This window comes from Misgurnus anguillicaudatus, chromosome 10 (assembly GCF_027580225.2).
Source record: "Misgurnus anguillicaudatus chromosome 10, ASM2758022v2, whole genome shotgun sequence".
Taxonomy (NCBI): domain Eukaryota; kingdom Metazoa; phylum Chordata; class Actinopteri; order Cypriniformes; family Cobitidae; genus Misgurnus; species Misgurnus anguillicaudatus.
The window spans coordinates 9,509,261-9,527,111 of record NC_073346.2 but is presented as its reverse complement, the minus strand read 5'-3'; the positions used below and the strand labels follow the sequence as shown (position 1 = coordinate 9,527,111).

Here is a 17,851-nt window from a genome sequence, read left to right as displayed (position 1 = left end):
ATGCAATAACCTAGACTTAGCCAGCCAATTACGTTTATCGAAGACCGGAGCATGTATTGCAGCCACTGTGATTGGCTGTTGGCCACGCTTCACACAAGCCTTCTGTTACGCGTTAACGCTTTCGCCCCGTGTGAATGCACCGTCACTGAACTCGATGGAAATCTAACCAAAGGTAGGTGAGCTGACCCGACCTGACCCAGACCAAACCGTGGGGTACTATGCAATGGAAAAGCGCCATATGATTCTGAGATCGCTCCCATAAAGGGGAGCTAGTAAAATAGCTGTGACATTTACGGGACGTGTGTTGTGTGAAAAAAGCTGTAAACTGAAACCATTCGCCAGCATTATAGAACAGCAGGTTATGCGCATGGTTTCTTGGAAAGAGAAATTGCGGACAATAAGCAAACTTAAGTACTATGCAATGGAAAAGCACCATAAGGGGGAGAAAGGTAGGACAATTCTAAGGGCCAATGGACTATTGTGGCCCCCAAAGATCAGTTTTTTTACTAGTAACATGGGTGTGGTAGATGGCCCAACCTCATATTCTTTCATAGGGCCCTTAATTGCTAGTGGCGGCCCTGATTACAAATAACAATACGGGTCACCCCACAGAATCTTTGCAGGATTTTTACGGGTTGTGTTTGAATGCATATACATTCCCGAAAAACCTTTGGCAGTGTAAATAAACCGAAATCAAATGATCCATGGACAAATCCCGGACACATTAAATTAAATGTTTTAAGCAATGACAAACTGGTAATTAATAATTGAATAGCTCAGATGCAAAAATCTCTTAAGTGCGTCTGACTCTTAATGGAATCTGCCAACAAACCGGTATTTCTAAGTGACCTGAGGCCGGGACTAAACGGATTTGAAGCAAAGTATTTGAAGAACGTAGAGTTGCCGAGAGCGTTGGGTTATTTTCATTATCTTATTTATCTGTTTAGTGGCTTTTACATCTGAGCTTACTAAATGTAAGTAATGTCAAGAGGAAAGCATTTCGATTAAAATACAAAGTTGCTATTAAACCCTATAGACCCTTTTACAGTTGGTAAACATTGTGACGTATTTGTGTGGGCGGGGCTTAGCTGGAGGAAAAAGAGCCGCAGAGGCAATGTTGACAAGCTTAAGATAGCACGATTTAGGAGGGATTTATTAAACATGGATGCAGAAGCAGTTTTGGACGTGTCCGAATATGTACAGTCACTGATTCAGCGGGACCATGACAGCTATTTTTGTAAATTAACTCTTGCGATTTAACCAGGTTTTAGATATTTCCTAGACAACATATGAATTACTTACAGGTGGTTTGGGTAATTTGTCTAGTCTTACTGTCTTATGTAACCTATCGCTGGGCTTACTATGATTAGCAATGTGGATTATTTTAAGAGACCATTCAAACAATTGCACACACATCTATCGCTGTATGTTTGTTTAACTTTTAAGCTAAACAATAGCGCGGTTGGTGACTTTTCACCTATAAAACAGAAACTTGCTGATTTGTACTAGATAAAACCAACACACCAGTACATATGCATAGATTATTTTACCTGATATGAAGTGTGCACTGCAAACACGAGCATTATTTATGATCGTCTCCGTCTAGTCTGTATGCCGTATTGCATTCAACCACAATTGCCTTCTTGATTTCTGTGAAGAAATGTCTGCCGGGATCCGGTAAAACTTTATTTTTGAACCAAAAGTGCCGAAAACACAACAAGATGACATTTTAAAGTCAAAAACTCAAACTTTTAGCGTGCCGGCTATGAGTTGCTACTTATTTTTTCCCTCCAGCTAGAGCGGTGACGTCACAGTGACGTGGGTGATTAAGGGGTCTATTGACATATGTTATATTCATGGCTCCTTTAAGCATATTGCAATCTAAAATGACTAAATCAACAGCATTTCCTGTTTTTTCAACTCTTATGTGAGGCCTGTTGTAAAATTCTTTATTTTGATGGAAATGGTTAAACGTGTTTGACCAATCAGGCGTTGCCTCTTCGCTCTGTTTGTTTTCCCAGGTGGAGTATTTTTAAAACTCGGCAACCCAATCGGACGTAAATTGACTCATTTACCTTCTTTTGATGGACAGCTCTTCTCTACAGGGCTGTCAGAGAATTTGGCAGGAAGCCTTAAAATGCATGAATCCAAGAGCGGGCCCACCTGTTAAAGCAATACAAACTTTACAAAACCACCTGGAATTCGTCTCTACGGTGAATTCACTTTAACGTATCCAGAATGCAATAATCTTCCTCGTTTGGCTTGTTCTGATGTTGGCGTGTAACACTAACAGCATCGGAAAATCTCCGGGTTTAGGTAATGCTTTGGGAATATTACAGCTACGCAAATCCCAAGGCAAAAGACCACCCACCTAAATCAGTTTTACTGGCTTTCTTATAAAATTACCATCATATCACAACAGAAACCCCCTCTTGAGCTCTGCAGGACCTGGCAGAAATCTGCATCAGCGTACACATCTGAAACAAATATACAGCAATTCAGTCATAAAAAGGTCAATTCTGATCACATGTGGGGCCAAAGCCAAGTTCATGCATCTCAGATGTAACCACTGTGCTGCTAACGAAATAAATCTTTTCGATAAGTCACTAAAAGTCTCAATGTCTCAAGCAACTGAATGGGATCCGTAATGACTTGTATACGAATAACATAAAAGTGATCAGCATATAATTATTTTTAAAGAGATTTAATGCAGACAAGCTCTATTTTAAGGCCTCGGTGAGGGGAGAGCGAGTGGATGTCATACTGTGAAATTTCGCAGCATGATGCAGCGTCCAGCGCTAGGGTGGTGGATAAAAGGAATATATCATCAGCTGGAAGCAGCAGAAGCCAGGGCCTAATTCTCACCGACTGCTTCCTGCTCTGTACATGAAAGCCCGGGGGCCGACGACTGCTGTGGCCCTGTACTGTGGGAGTTCACGGAGGCCGTTGATCCCCGGATCCCAAAGAGAAAAAGATGCAGGGGTGTGGGAACCTTTCTCAGCATATCCTGCTCGGATGCTGAACTAGGATCAGTGTATTTCTGTTGTTTGTCAGTGTAAATCACAGTCAATGTTTTGCTCAGTAAGCCCCTTCTGGTAGATACTGTAACTCCACCATACTGAGGGAAAGAAAAACAGATTTCTCTAATAATAATCATTTTAGTTGTGCTTAAACAGCACCTATTCTCTGATTCATGATTTTACATTTCCTTCGGTGTGTAAGTGTGTGTTACATGTTAACGATATGCAAAGTTACAAATCACAAAAAAAACGATGACGCGAAAACTGAAATCTCTTTTCTTGGACTACAATGAATTGAATTCTATGATCACAAATGCAGACATGGTCTTATGTTTTAGTGTTCTTTAGTGATGGGGACGAGACCGCCTATGCCAAGTCCGAGTAAAAACGGAGTCTTTGAAGGGTCGAGACAGAGTCCATTGGTTTTTAAATACAGTCGAGTCCGAGTCAAGACCGAGTCTTTGAGGAAGCAAGTCTGAGTCTAGACTGAGTCCTTTTGGAGTCAAGACCAAGACCATAAAAACATGTCAGTTTTCATATTCAGTATTGCATTGGGAGCTGATCTTCCAAATATGGTAATGAGCATCACATTTCCACCAGATGCTGGAGGTACTTGGCCAATCATAACGCACTGGATAGCTGGCCAATCGGAGCACACCGTGCCTTTCAGAACGTTGAGCTTTGTACAAAATTGATGTGTTTCAGAAAGGCAGGGCAGAGGGGAGCAACAATAATGTAAATTCTTTTAAACCATGAACTACGCGAACACATTGGATTGCACCAAATACACAAAAATTAAAAGTAAAGTAGATGTTTGAAATGTACTCTGCTTGTTGTTACTGAAGGCTTAGTGACTTTGTGCATTCATGTGGTGCCATCAGCCAAGCAGTGTTGTCATGATGTCATTTCCTGTAGCTCCAGAGTGATTAGGGTTAGGTGATCAGTCACGTTTTGTTTAACTTAAGTGACTGGCTCAAAAAATCCCTGTAGAGTCTGGACCGGAAACTAAAGCCTGATGAGCAATGATGGGAGTTTTTAAACAGGGCCATGTGTCAGCTTGCAAAAGAATTACATTTTAAACAAGCACTAAATGTTTAATAAAATACATGTTATACACGTTGAATGTTTACATTAATAGGCAACATGTTGATTGCTAAATACGCTTGAAATATGGATTATCTTCTCTTAAAAATGTATCATTATGCTTTAGAGTTCATATATAAACTTATTGGAATCATTTGGATTCCTTTAACTCTTTCCCCGCCAGCATTTTTAAAACATGTTGCCAGCCAGTGTCAGCATTTTTTTATGATTTTCACAAAAGTTTAATGCTTTCCAGAAAATGTTCTTCTTTAACTTCTCTAAAACATACTATATATTAAATGTAAGAACAGAGCCTCTGCTTTCAAAAAAAAAAAAAACTTTTCATTCTATATTTGTTCTCTTTTTTTACCTCTCAAATATGGGTAGGTTTCTTTAAAAATACCAAACTTTAAACAAAAAGCTGAGATAATTGCATTTTTGTGAGGAACTTTTGATAGAGATCAGATGCAGAGCGATGATCAAAACATACACAAAGTTTGAACTGTTTGCCCTAAGGGAATAATTCCGGGTTTTATAAGTTGTGTAAGAACACCACCTAGTGGATAATAGCGGAAATACGAATTGGTGGAAAAACTCGTCATTGGCAGGGAAGCGTTTTGTCTTAATTGATGAGTTAACTTGTCAATGGCAGGGAAAGAGTTAATGATGTATGTATGTGCTTTATGGAGCTTTACCATGTTGACCCACATACAAGAAGACAACATGACAGGATTTTAAGTTAAATTTTCCATTTGTGGTCAACTGAAGAAACATTGTCCAATACATCTGGGATGGCATGAGGGTGAGTAAATTTGGGGGTTTCGGTGAACTAATACTGCTAACTGCACTTTTACAAGATATATGTACATAAATTTGTGTTTGCATAGTGTGAACACAACAACCCTACGATAAATAATAATCCACCCTCTTCTTTTTTAATCCCTATTAAACCAAAGAAATCTCATTAGACATGCGGTTTAGATTCTCTTGTTAATGTGATGTCACCCCGATAAAGCCCCGCCCAATTTTATTCAAAAGTTTGTTAGCACGCTGTATTGCCAATGCGGCTAAAGATACTATTGTCTTAGACTGTATTCAGAGGATTTAGATTAATTTTAACCAGAAGTGGTCACTGTCTGTTGGTAAGGGAGTAATTTGCATTTAAAGGTACAGGCGATGAAAAAATAGCTTTATTTATCACACCCAAATAGGGGCATTTTGGGCATACTATAACAAATGATCTGTTGGGTATTTTGAGCTAAAACTTCACAGACACATTCGAGGCACACCTGAAACTTGCATTAAAAAATAGACATAATATGTGCCCTTTAAATTTTTTTTTGGTGTATTCTATATTTAAATTTACATTTTACATTTAGCAAATGCATTTATCCAAAGCAACTTATGCTGCATTTACACCAACTGCGGTAGAGGCGTCTAGCGCAAGTAATTTCAATGTTAAGTCAATGTGAAGATGCGTTGACGCGCGTCTGGAGGTCTCTCGGCGCAGACGAGGCGTTTGGCATGGCGTGGTAGGCGCAATTCTGCCTCGTTCGCGCAAATGGCGCGAATTGAGCGTGACGCGCAAATGGTGCTTTTTGTGCATTTTGCGTTTGACGTGAATTGCCGGCTGACCCCCGAGTTCAATATTGTAAACTTTGGCGGATTTTCGTGCCGCGTTAACCAATCAGGAGCCTGCTTGCTGCTGTGGCGGAGTCACTTATTCAATATTAAGGAACGCATGATATTGTCCGTGAGCAGTCACCCGGACCTATACGACACAAGTTTTTATTTCTATAGAGACAGGAATAAAAAGGACCTCGCTTGGAAGAGTGTCAGTGAGGTCATTGGGCAACCTGGTAAGTTGTAATACACATTTCACTTTTAAGTCACGTGATGTTTTTCGACCCGTGCCGTTTTTTTCCCCCTATAGTAAGGTGACCAAATACAAACTGGCAACTCTCTTGATGAATGCACAATCAACATCAGCAATCTTGCAAACAGACAACCGCGTAGCACTTGCCCCTCCCACAAGAAGCGGATTTTGCCTGTGACGCTCTTCAAATGCTTGCTTTTTCTGCGCGTCTAGAGCGGATGCATTCAAAATGTTCAAGCTGCAAACTAAGCGCGGTTTTGACGTCTCAAACACAGTTGGTGTAAACGCAACATTACAAAGATAAGAAAACAATCATTGGGAGACAATAATATAAGAAGTGACAAGTTATCACAATTCCGAAACAAAACCTGTTAATAGAAAAAGAGAGTTAGTTATTTTTTTAAGATAGAAGAGGTGTGTCTACAGTCAGTATCTATTTGTCAAGTATTCTTTCCAAAAAGACCTACCAGTGAGGCTTCTTGGATTAGTTTGAAAGGGGCTTGCATGCCCCATGTTATTAGGTGGGACATACCCCAAAATTACATCGGCTCCATTTGTCACAGTGATGTTAGATCAATTCTGTGCTGCAGGTGAGTATCTGGAAGAAGTGACCAATGCCAGCTCCCACTCTTGATCCCATCGGAGCGCTCAGTACTGGACAGAGACCTTTGGGGCATCTCTGACATGCTGTCAACCGATATCATTACTCTAGCACAGACTGACTGTCACACACCTCTCTAGACATGCAGTTTACAAACCTTACTTTGACTAAAGACCTGATGTTCAATTAATTAACCATTAACTGTTAGATTTAATCTCAATGTGTCAAGATTTTGTTTTTATACTTTCTGAAGCTCCCCTTGTATGTAAATGAATACATTTTTGAGTCTCATACTCAGAAGTCTCATAATCTACAATAATAGTAATGTGATTAGGAGCATCAAAGTAGTCAATGCCTTTGCTTAATAAGCATTGAATTCAATCTCTGACTTGCTCTTAATCAATATTAAAGATATTCACACAATGTATTATGTAGGATGATTTTATGTATAAAATAGTAAATCATAAAAAATGACTACAGCTGGGTTTTTACAGACTGGGTCACATACTGTAGCTAGATAGACAGATAGATAGGGGGAAATCTGTCTTCCTCAGAGTCGCGCATCTGAAACAAAGCATGATTTTCAAAGAGAATTCATTGCTTTTCAAGTCGGAGAAGCGAGGCTTTGTGAGAAATGGTTTTTATTTTGTAGCAAGCTATATTTGACTTACTTGTTATCATGAAAACAATAAGAACTCACAAACACTTTAGAAGAGTGGATGACTGTAAGACAACACAGATGCACAAACAAACACACGCCCACTGCTCCCACCTCACCAGCGAGAGCCGCAGTCGGCCGGCTGTTGTTTTGCGAGACTTGAGGGTTTTGGGAAAAATAATGAGCTCATCGCTCTGGCCCCAAGGTACCGCTGGCAATTACCATGATCCATGCTCCTGCTCAGCGGGGACTCACTTCCCTCTCAGGTTTTGTGGGACAGAGAAAGAAGACCTTCGCAGGGTGCAGGCATTCTTTTCTTCTGACATCTGGATTCAAGGGGGGCCAGATATTCAAAGCAACACGTCGGTTGCTAAATAAGCCCACTTATGCATACGGATTTGATGAAATGGCTCCCGTCCAGGGCTGAGCGAATGTCCTTGAAGTCAAAGTTGAACGCAAAGTTTTAACGCAAAGAAGATCAACAACTTGTCCCATTTCCAAAAGCTTCAAACATTTGGAAATGTCAGCTTGTAGAGACACACATTTCCAACGGTTTTGCCAAAGGGTGGTTGGCATGGGGCTTGTGTGTAAATAAATAAGGCCGGTGCATATAGCTGTTGTTGTTGTTGGCAAATGTGATTCATTGTGTGTAGTCTGTCACATCTGGTCACGTCCAGTGGTGGACAGTGGCACAAAGCGACGGCTGCTGGCATTGTTCAAATCAACCAATGCTGTCCATCTCCCTAAAAGCCTCATGCATAAACCCTACTCACGGTAACTGAGACTGACATCATTTATAATTGACACTTTTTCATCTCTGGCCCGAGGCATGGCTGGGAAAATTGTTTCCAGAGACATTTTTATGTTGCGTTCAGAGTCCTCCCTAACTACCGCAAGTGTAATTCTTTATTAATGTTGTGTTTGACACGTCACCTGCATATAATGTTTTGAGTTAACGTATTCGTTTGAGTTAATAGCAGTTTTGCACACATACCATTCAAGTACTTACGAAATGAAAACGTGCCGATTCTCATCATAATAGCTACAAGCGATAATCATTGTGGTTTTTATCAGATTGGAAAATGAGAGAAAATTGCCAAATTTGGCCAAACAGATGAGATCAGTAATTTCCAACCAGGGAAACGTGTACAGTACTTCACGGGTGTACTTACATTAAAACGTTTCCAGGGGGATGTGGAAAGATTTGGTTTTTATAATATCAGAGCTTTCAAAAAATTTAATTAATAGGTTAACATGTTATGTTACTTTTCAGGAAAAAGTAAATCACATACAAATTTTGTGTTTGAAATATTTGGTGCACTGTCAGAAAAACTCGCTTCCCTAGCTGTCACTGAAGCAGTGCCCTTCACAAAGGTCCTAATATGTAGCATAAGCATATAGGTACATTTGGTTCCTAATATGTACCTTTGAGGTACTAATATGAACTCTTTGCACACGTTTACTTCTTGAAAGGGTACCACCCTAGTGACAGACCATTTTGACAATTTTTTCTGACAATAGCTGGTTTTCCCTTTAAATTACACAAATTAAAATAACAAATTGAAAATGCGCCCAATGGAAGCATAGCAGTTTTGCATAAACTCTCATACTGTATATTGCAAAAAAGTTTTTATGCTCGGGTGAGATGGTTTTACAGGCAATTCGAAAAATAAATATATCACGAAACTGCAATGGAAAATGCATTTACAAGTCAACTGACTTAAATGACTAAAAGTCACATGATCATATATATATATATATATATATATATATATATATATATATATATATATATATAAATTTATAAATATGGTGCGGTATGTTTAATTGGAGTGTGTTTGACTTCATGTGGCGTCACAGGAACCATCAAGTACATGACAGAAATACAGCAAGAGCGATTCGGGAGTCGACTGCTCTGTATGCTATTGAATCACTCTCGCTGTATTTGATGTCATATACTTGTCGGTCTCCGCAGTGCCATATGAAGTCGAACACACCCGTCGCCAAGGTTTATGGAATTACTTATCGCAAGATAACAAAATTATATTTTAGTCGCATAAAATCCAATAATAAAAACGTCATCCTTTTGCAATAGTTTATTGTTGACATTTAGAAAATAAAGTTTTTGCGCAAATCTTGAATGGAAACGCAGCTAGTGTGGAAGCAACATGCGATTGCTAAACAAGCTCACTTATACATACAGATTTTAGGAAAATGTTGAAATATTTGGCGTAAGTTTATGAAATTATTGGATTGTCTGTGTGCAACATGTTTTGTTAACTATTTCCCCACCATTGACGAGTTATCTCGAGTTATCTCGTCAATTCTGAGAAAACATTTGAATAAAAAGACGTGTTCCTGATGAGTTTTTATGGTAATCTGTAATACCGCGATCATCCACTAGATTACACATACCCAATTTATAAAAAAACTGAAGGAAAAAATATTTAGTCATTTTACACTTTGTGTATGTTTTGATAATCGTTCTGAATCTGATCTCTAACAAAATTCCTTCACAAAAATGCAATTATTTCAGCTTTTTGATAAAAAAAAAAACATATTTAAGAGTTTATAAGCAGAGAAAAAATATAGAAATACGTTTTTTCACGTTTTGTTTGTTTGAAAGCAAAGGGTCTGTTCTTTCATTTGATATATTTGTATGTTTATATATTTTTAGAAGAAAATTTTCCTGGAGGGCATTTTGTGAAACTTTTGTTAAAATCACAAAAAAATGCTGGCGGGCAACTTTTCAAAAAAAAAAGGCTGGCAGGGAATGAGTTAATACACTGATATATATATATACCAATATGTTGATTTGTTTGCAACTACTGTACCTGTACACACATATACACCAAATTCCCTAAATAACTTTCGTTATTCCACCAGCACATAAACCTTGCCATAATGAGTCAATGACGCCGTTATATGATGTTTAATCACATCTGTTTATTTGACGTTGAGACCCCAGATGTCAGAGTTGAAGTTTGCATTGGTAATGAGAAAAACACACAGCTCCATTTTTAACCCCAGGAAGTTGGCAGGTGCAGATCTCAGAGCCGCTGGTGTGTCACAGGCCTGTTATTAGATTCAGTAGTCTCACTTCGCCAATGAAGACAAGGCTGTTTTTCATTACTCCGTGAACTTATTAACAAGCTTACTTTATCCTTAAAGGCTCACCCTTAATTGCATTTGGAAATGAAATGAGACTTGGCTTGAATGCTTAATGAGGACTTTTGAATTTGATAAAGGCTACATTTTGGATTGAATCTTTTATTTATAGATAATTTTACAATTGAAGTCACAAATGGCAATCGTTTGCTCTTTCACAGAATTACTTCAATATGATCTTCATAAAAACCGAAAGCTTCAAGGATATTTATAAAATACCACATTTGAGACCTCACCATACAATAGTTGTCCCAGTGTGATTGATTCCCTCCTGTATTCGGGTCTCCAGCTTAAAGTCAGATCAGCAGTCTTCCCTTGTTAACATGAAAGATATCACTGACTAGCAAACATGCCTCCGATATCCGTGTTCAGTGCTCCGCACCTGTCAGGAAAGTGACAATTTATGCATGCGTGATGATTCTCCCCTATAGTCTGTGCCGAGAACACCGGAGGTCTGATTGATGATAAGATCTAATGGTCCAGCCCTGCCAAATCCCATGGAGGGCCACAAACACCCCCCCAGTGGTTGAACCACAGACTCCTCTCAGTCTATACACAGCCGGAGACCCTCTGCACTACCTACTGAGTCATCTGGACTGTCTCTGCTTGGTGCACCCACGCTGAGAGAGCCAATATATCCACCTTTGCTCATGCCGACCCAGCCAATTACTACAGCACGCTGTAATTTAATGTGTACATATGTGGCTCCCCAACAAAATGGTTTCGATTTAATTTTGGCACAGATTTCTCTGAGAACATGGTGACTGTATGGAACACAAACTCAATGTGCCCCCGTGTTGCCTACAGATAATTGCGATGATGTAACCGTCGGTTTTCCGAGCTTATACATGTGTCAATCTTACCAAGGTTTGCTGGACCACAAAGTAATGACACCATAATTTGCATAACTCCAATCCGTTGTTGTTTATGCTTAAGGAGTTCAAGACAATTTGAGTGAGTTATGTTCAGATTGGAATAGTAATTTACTAAATACTATGCCGAATATAAAGCTTACTTTTTTAAGTAGCATGTAAAACCATATGCTCAAAGTAAATGTTTTAAACAGTAGTACCATATTTTCCAGACTATATGAGTCGCATCAATCAAAAATGCATCATAAAGCTGAAATAACATATAAGTCGCAATGAACTACACATCGCATTTATTTAGAAAATTATTTCACAAAATCCAAGCTGAAGAACAAACATTTCATCTGGAAAGGCAAGTTATTCAACTGAACAATAGCACACAGAACAGCAGGCTGAATAGATGTCCGTACGTTAACGTAACATTATCAGTTATTTACACGATACACAATAGCATGCTGAACATACCTGATAGGTTGAATAGGCGAAATGAACAGAACAAGCGCGCATCAAGTTCGCAGGCTCGTCATTCCACATCACTGAATTCATTGAATTCAGCATAAAGCAGCATAAAGCGGACTCTCCCGTCTGTAGACGGTAATGTTGTCTCTCGGTTCATATATTAATTCATACTGACTTACAAGTCGTGCCTGACTAGAAGCCGGAGGACCAGCCAAACTATGGAAAAAGTGTGACTTATAGTCCAGAAAATACGGTATTATACCAGTTATCATATGACCGTAGTAAGTTTGTCACATATTATTATGATGTTGAATGTTTATTATTAAGTGGTATCCAGTAATCAAATTTTACAAGATTAAAACTTATCATTGGCAGTCAAATTAAATAATTAAATTATCGGTATGTTTACACATCAAAGATGTACTAAAAAGTATAATGTTTTGGAAAAACATCCACGATTCACACAGAAATTACCAAAAATGCTATATTATGAATTTACGTAGGTATGTTCAGATTGGAATAGTAATTTAATAAATACTATGCCGAATATAAAGCTTACTTTTTTAAGTAGCATGTAAAACAATATGCTTAAAGTAAATGTTTTAAACATTAGTACCATATTTTTTGGACTATAAGTTGCTCCGAAGAATAAGTCGCATCCAGAGCCGATCCTGGCCTTCTGGGGGCCCTAAGCAACTTTGTGAGGGGGCCCTGTCATCACCTTCATAAACAACACTCACTGTCTCTGCTTAAATTTAGCTATAAAATTTTTACTGTACGTAAATATTGCTTCTCTGCTTGTTGGTGTACTGGTGCAGTAAATCTACCTGTCACTCAACAAGCGTTAATAAACCTCTTGAGTAGCATAAACATAGTCCAGTAGTCTTCCATTGTTGTTATGGTTATCAAGTACTCGAGCATGCCCATAGACTGAACATACAGTAATATGCATGCGCATGACATCATCATTTTCACTAAAGTATTTTTTTATTTTTACACAGAGATGTAAAACAATAATAGTATTGTTTAGAAAAAACGTAGACTTTGAAACTAGTTGTCAAAAGTTTGCATTTATGGGCCCCCACAATGCTGTTTAAAACACGTTTTAAATTATCAGTTGGAAATGTTGTTATGTAAACACCCATTTAGAGGTAAAACTTGCAACTGTATTTGTTCATTTATCACACTGGATTTGGAAGGTCAAATAGTGAGCATAGATGCTAAGCGTAGTGTACATACTCCATACTACATAAATATTAGGAATAGTATGGTAGTATGCCATTTTGAATACTTTTGTTCAGATGTCATTTATTTGGTTTATGGTTGTGATTTAGTTTTCAGTGTGTACAGTCCATATTTGTTTCTACTCCCAGTTGTTTAGTTTCCACAGGGTTTTCTGTAAGATATACTGCAATCGCTGCAGAATTCAACCAATCATCTGCTTTGTTTTCTTCCCTCAGAAACTGCTTTTTGGCGCCTGGCTCAGTAAGAACATTCATCACTGGTGGGCAGGACACAGCGAGACACAGTAAACGGCCAAAGTTCACGGCAAAAGGAATGCTGAACTCCTCGAGAGAAGCCAAAGAAACCCAGCATCAGCAAAGAGGAGCCGAAGGAGTCTCATCTCCTCTCTGCTCCTGTCCAACCCTCGAGGCTCATAAACAATAGGCCTCTCCACACAGGAAGTCTTCGCACCAGCCAGGGCCGAATCCAAGCAACTCTATTATCATTCCAGTTGCCACAGGGCGTTGAGCCATGGCGAACTCCGACCCCTGGCCTTATTTTCAAAGGTGATCTTTGATCCCTATTGTGGCTCAGCGATCCGCTCTGAATCAAGACGTGCAGAGAGGGGAGCAGGTGAATCGCTCTATCTCTGCTGTTGTTTTTGATGTTGAACATGGTCTGAGGCGATTTCTCAGCGTGTGCAGAGAGCAAGCAAAATGCAGGGATGGAAGTCAAGATGTTTGGCTTAAGTTTGCGATTTAGTTGTTGTTCGTTGCGTCTTGATGTTCAAATTGTTTATTCAAATTGTTTATTCAAAATCTACTTTGTTTTTGTCTTGTATCGATTAAATTGTCAACGATAAGGTTCAACATGACTATCTTTTGAAATTTTTGTTTTACAAACAGCCCTTAGTCTAAACCTGACAGATCTCATGAGAATTCATCCGAGTTAGCTAATTCGTTTAAAGTAAATTGTACAAAAACATACGATTATCATAAAAACTCCAAAAACGAAAACCCACTCCTAACCCCAATGTCACAGGGGCAAAGGCAAATCATACAAGGGAAATGAAGGGATGGAAGTCAAGATATTTGGCTTAAGATGTTGAAAAAAAGTCCACAGTTTGCTATTTAGTTGTTGTTTGTTGCGTCTTGTTTATTCAAATGGTTTGTTCAAAGTCTACTTTGTTTTTGTCTTGAATGGATTAAAATGTCGATGATAAGCTTCAGCATCTAAAACATGACTATCTTTTTTAAAGTTTTGTTTAACAAACAGCCCTTAGTCTTAACCAGCCTGATCTCATGAGAATTTGTCCGTATTTTACGAGTTGGCTAATTCAGTCAAAGTAAATCGTACAAAATCATACGATTATCATAAAAAAAAAACGAAACCCCACTAACCCCAACGTCACAGGGGCAAAGGCAAATCAAGACGTTTGGCGTTTAGTTGTTGTTTGTTGCGTCTTGATGTAAGAATTGTTTATTCAAACGGTTTGTTTAAAGTCTACTTTGTTTTTGTCTTGTATCAATTAAGATGTCAATGATAAGGTTCAGAATTTAAAACATGACTATCTTTCGAAACTTTTGTTTTACAAACAGGACTTCTCATGAAGGTTCGTATGTATTTTACGAGTTGGCTAATTTGTATGATTTCGTAAAAAGTGAAATGTTCAAAAACATTTAATTATCATAAAAAAACAATTACAAAATCCCACCCTTAACCCCAACGTCCAACATGATCTCACGGAAATTTGTGTTTATTCGTGTTCATGGCACATAATTCAGCTATTTTTCATGCCTTTAGCTCGAATGTCTATTTCATGTCATTTTAGCACAAATTGATAAAATATTTTTTTAATGGCCGTGGCACAACTTTCCTTTTTGTGTCATTTTATGTATTGTTTTCAAATTTTTTAGAAAAAAAAGGAGTTTGGGTTTGGGTTTAGGGGTGTCACGATTCTTCAAATCCTCGATTTGATTACATTTTCAATTCTAAAGTCGAGATTCGATTCAATTCTCGATTTTTACTTTTTTTTAAAAAGGTTAGGGTTGGGTTAGGTTAGGTTAGGGTTGCATCTGCCATGCTATCTATTAACTGGCTGTAGCTAGCTAAGTTAGAGGAGGTTGACTCGCAGCACTCAACAAATGTTTTTTTCCGCTTGGCAAGCCGACCGGATGTGACATGGGGGTGTGGCAGCATCGACGATTTCATTTTTTAATTGGGAGTTCGAGGTTGTGACTTAATTTCGATCAATTTCGATTTAAAATCGAAATTGTGACACCCTTAGTTGGGATGTCTAAAAATGTAACAGAAAGTGATTTTAACCCCAGCGACAATGGTAAGAAAATAGGAAAAAACAATACATTAAATGACACGAAAAAGACATTCGTGCCATCGACATGAATAAATTAATAAATTTTTACTTGACTATATCGTGCCCTGCTGTGTGATCAGTCTGGTAACGTCACAGAAGCAATGGCCAATCATACAAAAATGTACGAATGTGGTCGTATGAATTAATGCAAATTAGCCACCTCGTAAAATATGTACAAACTGTCATGATATAGCATTGTCTAAACATAAACATGATCTGTTTGGGCTGAAGTACCTCGCATCCTCCAATTAACAATAAAATAAACAGTACTTCAACTTGTTCATTTAATTCTCTACATTACCGTTTTTGCTGCCTCACATCTTTGAGTTTTTTCCTCTCACTCTGTCTGTGTATAACTGTGTATAAAATCAATTTGGGCTTGGGGCTGATCTGCCTCACAAACTCCTTTGATTTGGTTCCCACCACCGCCTAGCAGAGGACTACAGGCAGCCTTAAGTTCTTTAAGGGATTTGTACTCCCCCTAGCTTTAGCTCACCGACACCAACAACGGCTCTATCTGCCGCCCTCCGTGGGGCTCCTGAACAATGCTAAAAGAATTAGTAACTTCAGTTAGATTCTGTTGGAATACCGTCAAAGAAAAATAAGCTTTCGGTGCAGACCTACCTGCAGGGCAAATGGCCTTCAAAGGCCGTGATCAAAAACTGTTTATTGTAAAATGATGCATAAACATAAGGAACATTCGGGAATGTTTACTGCTTTCAGTTAAGCACTTAACTTTCCATTCAAAGACAACCTTGTAAACTTGAATCGAGGTTCATTTAAAGTGATAGTTCACCTTAAAATGAAAATTCTGTCATCATTTACTCTCTCTAATGTTGTTACAAACCTGTATACGAGGGGTGTAACGATTAACCGTGCAAATGCGCGTTTTCTCAATGAATGAATTTTAAGGAATTACGGTGAAATCCCGGCACATCCCAAAGCCAGGGGGCGCTCTTGTGCAGAAAATTCCTTTGTGCCACAGAAGAAGTAGTATTACAAACGCTATTCCAGGAAATGTCTACAGGAATATGTAAATCTCTGTTCTTCAAATTGTTTCAGGTATTTTCATGATAATAAAGAATGTTTTGAATGATTTTGTTTAATGAGTGTTGCTTTTTTAAATGCACGTGGTCACACTTTATTTTACGGTGCCACTGTTACAGTGTTATTATACATTTAAGTACTAAGTAATAATCATTAATAACATGTACTTACTATAGGGTTGGGGTTAGGATTAGGGTTTGGTTTAGGGTTAGTTGCATGTAATTATGCATAATTAACTGTTATTACATTAATAATTACATGTTTCATGTGTAACAAAGACACCGTAAAATAAAGTGTTACCATGCACGTTATAAACGACTCCGACTCATAATGATTTTAGATTGATGAGGACTTCCTACTGACCAAATGCCGTAGTACACGCACAAGCTGTGCATGAAACAAAAAATCGCAGCCTTGCGATTCAGTATCGATTTCAGATAGGCATTTTTAATGGGAAACACAATTAATCGTTACATCCCTACTGTATACATTTCTTTTTCTGATGAACATGAAGGGAGATATTTTTAATCCAATCATGGGCCCCATTCACTTCCACATTATTTTTCCTTTCCTATTGGTTAAGTTACACACATTCCTCAAAATTTCTCCCTTCGTGTTCATCAGAAAAAAATAATTTATACTGGTTTGTAACAACATGAGAGTGAAAAAATAAAAAAGCCTAAATTAATGTCAACTCAGACTTTGAAACCATTAAACTACTGTAGATCTTTGACCTTATTTTTGTTTTTGTTGAAAAGGTTTTTATGTGTTTATGTTAAATTGTTGTTGAGTGAGTTACAGTCTTTCAGTTCCCCTTAAAGAAACAGACACACACTTTCACTCCATCTGTTATTTTTTATTTTGGGGAAAGACAGAAGAGAGAGAATGATTGATTCGCTTTCGCCAGACCCAGCTCATCTTGTGTTAAACAGCGCCCCCTTTGAACAGTCACGGGCACTGCAGGGTAGATTCATACTCTTGCTTGCAAGCATGCATGTCTGGAGTTCATTTAGGTGGAACAGGGTTAGTTAGCTCGCCTGGGCTTCAAAGCAACATTTCCCCGTGATTGAGGTCGACTGTAATGATGTTTTATGAACATGCTAGAGGGAAACTCCAGAGAAGAAATGTTTTAGCACCTCTCGCTTTGAACCATCGACTGTTTCTGCTCGTTCGCTCGACCCGTTTTATCGCCTCGTAAAAATGCAAGCGTGTTAGCGAAGTTAAGATTTCCCCTTTTAAATTAAAGTCAAAGTTAAATTCACATTTACCTGTTTAATTGCTGCTACTTGGGTGTCATTAACACCGAACAAATGCATCATGGGGTCATTCGGCAAAACGGTGCTATTTGTGTCTCTCACGTACATGTGTAAAACACGACTTTAAGAAGAGATAGTTGTTGCCAAATGTAAATGCATCAAGGAAATAAATGAACTTGTGCATCAACCCTGTTATACTTTCCTGTTTCAATAAAT

General features: G+C 38.4%; 1 long non-coding RNA gene across 1 annotated transcript in view; it reads left to right on the top strand.

Moving 5' to 3' along the window:
* LOC129448480 (uncharacterized) overlaps positions 1 to 15,320 on the top strand; it is a 122,622-nt gene extending 107,302 nt beyond the window's left edge. Inside the window, exon 6 of the long non-coding RNA XR_008645752.2 lies at positions 13,195 to 15,320. This is a non-coding gene — a long non-coding RNA (uncharacterized lncRNA). The remainder of the gene's footprint in view (positions 1 to 13,194) is intronic.
* The last annotated feature ends 2,531 nt before the right edge of the window (positions 15,321 to 17,851 follow it).